This window comes from Marmota marmota, unplaced genomic scaffold (genome assembly GCF_001458135.2).
Source record: "Marmota marmota marmota unplaced genomic scaffold, marMar, whole genome shotgun sequence".
NCBI lineage: Eukaryota > Metazoa > Chordata > Mammalia > Rodentia > Sciuridae > Marmota > Marmota marmota.
This window is the reverse complement of record NW_026006678.1, coordinates 1-2,815: the sequence shown is the minus strand read 5'-3', so window position 1 is coordinate 2,815 and position 2,815 is coordinate 1. Positions and strand designations below refer to the sequence as shown.

Below are 2,815 nucleotides of genomic sequence, written 5' to 3'. Positions count from 1 at the left end.
TCTGGGCCCTGGGTTTGTGTGACACCTGGCGGCAGCGCGGGGGACAGAGGCAGTGCCAGGGGGTGTCATGCGCTCGCCCCCAACCCCCCAGGATCAGGGGATCCAGCTTGTCAAGTCCAAGGCGCCCTCTCCAAGTCCTGGGCACCCTCTTGGAGGGGGTCACCAGGGCCGCACCATACCAACTCCTGGCAGCTCAATCCCTGCTCCCTGCAAGTGCGCCCCTAAAGAGGAGGCTGGCCGCAGATGCGCCCTGTGCTTGGGCTCAGTACCAGGGCACCTAGTGCTGGGGTAGCAGCTGTTGACATGGCTGAGGACTTTCTGCTTGAGCTGTGCCACCTGCTTGGGCAGCAGGCTCCTGGTGGACGCCAGCTCCGTGTTCTGGCACTTGAGCTCTTCACTTTCCCCTCCAGGTGAGAGATGTTCCAGCTTGCCCTTGGGGCACTTGGAGGCTGCGATATTGTTTAGCAGCTGCTTGGACTCAGCCTTAATGAGCTCCTGCATGTCCGTGTGGATTGGATTGGTGACAGCAGGCTCTCGCCAAAGCTTGGCAAGTCGGGCACCATCTGTGGCTGTCCTTGAGCACAGCTAGGCACATCGGCCCCAGTACACCACTGGGAGACAGCGGTTGTGGGAAGGGAATGGGCTAGGAGGAGAAGGCGACAGTTGCAGCATCCCTAGCACCCCTGGCGCCATCCTGGTAGTGGCTCAGGTTTAGGAAGACCGGTTCCAGCTGGGAGGGGGGCGCCGGATGCCGTGCCAGAGGGTCCTCCTGCGAGGCCTCAGCAGCAGCCGGGCTACACCCACGCCAAGCTGGTGCTGCTTATTCAAATCCTCCAGGGCCTTGACAAAGTCCTCAGTGAACTCCTGCTCCTTGCTGGCCACCATCTTGGGTAGAGGAACTGCGTGCTCCTCAGCGTGGTTGTGACCACATTGTTGGTCTGGATGTTGAGGTGCTCAAGCTCAGGAGAGGCGAGCTTGAGCAGCTCCAGGTCGGGGGCGCCTTCTGGGGGTGCAGTCTGCACAGGGGGCCAGAGGTGGTGCCACCACCACTTGTTTGCTCAGGCTCAGCGTCAGCTGTCATTCATCACCACTCTGCCTGCAGACGCTGTTTGGGGAACCCCAGGGACAAGCGGGCCAGGCACGCAAAGTTGCTGCTGCTGCCACTGACGCCATTGCCCAGGCTGCTCAGTGCCTCATCACCATAGAAGAGTGTTTCCAGCCTCCACATCACCTTTGCGCCTGGTGCTGGAGGAGTGGCTATGGCCTCCCTGGGGTATTGCTCCCCTCCCCTGCCCATTCAGCCCTGTGCCCACCCAGGCAGAGACAGCTGAGCCTGGGCCTTCTGTGGCGGCTCCTCAGAAACGTTATTCTTAAGGGAGAAAAAATTAAAGCAGTCCCTCTAAAATTAAAAAAAAAGGAAAAGGATGCCCTTTTTGTTTTGCCACTTCGATTCAACATCATCCTTGAAGCTCTATCCAAAACCTATGTTTCTATTCATTTATCTTTAATAAATAAATGAATAGATAAATGAATAGAAACATAGGAAATCAAACTATCACTATTTACTAATGACATGATTCTATATTTAGAAAATCCAAAAAATTTCACTTGAAAACTTTCTTGACTAATAAATTCAGCAAAATAGCAGAATATAAAATAACACCCATAAACCAAATGAATTTCTATACTCAAGCAATGAATTCAGTGTAAAAAAAATTAGGAAAACCACCCCATTAACAATAGCCTCAAAAAAGAAGAAGAAAGAATAAAATAAAATACTGGGAATCAATCTAAAAAAGAAGTAAAATACCTCTACAATGAAAACCACAGAACACTAAAGATAGAAATTGAAGATCTCCCATGCTCTTGGATAGGAAGAATGATCATATTCAAAACGGTGATACTAACAAAATACTTATACAGATTCAGTGCAATTCCTTTTAAACGTCCAATGACATTCTTCATAAAACTAGAAAAAGCAATCGTGAAATTCATTTGAAAAAAATAGGAGAGCCACAATAGTCATTCTCAACAAGCAATTCTCAACAAAATGATTGAATCAATAGACATCACAATACTAGACCTTAAACTATTCTACAGAGAAATAATAAAAAAAAGAAAGAAACAAAAAGAAAACCCCATATCAAAAGACATATAGACCAATCCATACTAGACAAAGGTGACCAAAACATAAATTGGAGAAAAGATAGCCTCTTCAACAATTGGTGCTGGGAAAACTGGAAATACGTATGTAGAAATATGAAATTAAACTTCTATCTCTCACTGTGCTCAAAAATCAACTCAAAGTAGATCAAAGATTTACACATGAGAATGGAGGCCCTGTGCATAAAAGAAAAAATAAAGAAGGTCCAAATCCTCATCCTGTTAGCTGACTTAATAAACAAGAGTCCTAAAACACAAACAGTAAAATTAGGAATCAATAAATGGGATGGATTCAAACTAAGAAGCTTACGCTCTGCAAAGGAAACAATCTATAAAATGAAGAGAGAGCCTACAGAATGGGAGAATAAATCCTTACAACATACACATCATATAGAACAATAATCTCCAAGATATATAAAGAACTCAACAAACTTATTGCCAAAAAAAGAGACATAACCCATCAATAAATGGACGAAGAAACTGAACAGACACTTCACAGAAGAAGAAATACAATTGATCAACAAACATATAAAAAAAGACCATCATCTTTAGCAATTAGATAAATGCAAATCAAAACTATTTCAATATTTTATTTCACTGCAGTCATAATGGAAATTATCAAGAATACGAGCAATAATAGTGTTCATGAGGA

The 2,815-nt window shown here is 45.4% G+C and overlaps 1 pseudogene; it reads right to left on the bottom strand.

Annotated features, from left to right (window-relative positions):
* Positions 1-262: 262 nt before the first annotated feature.
* LOC107133566 lies at positions 263-2,287 on the bottom strand (annotated as a pseudogene).
* Between the last annotated feature and the right edge of the window lie 528 nt (positions 2,288-2,815).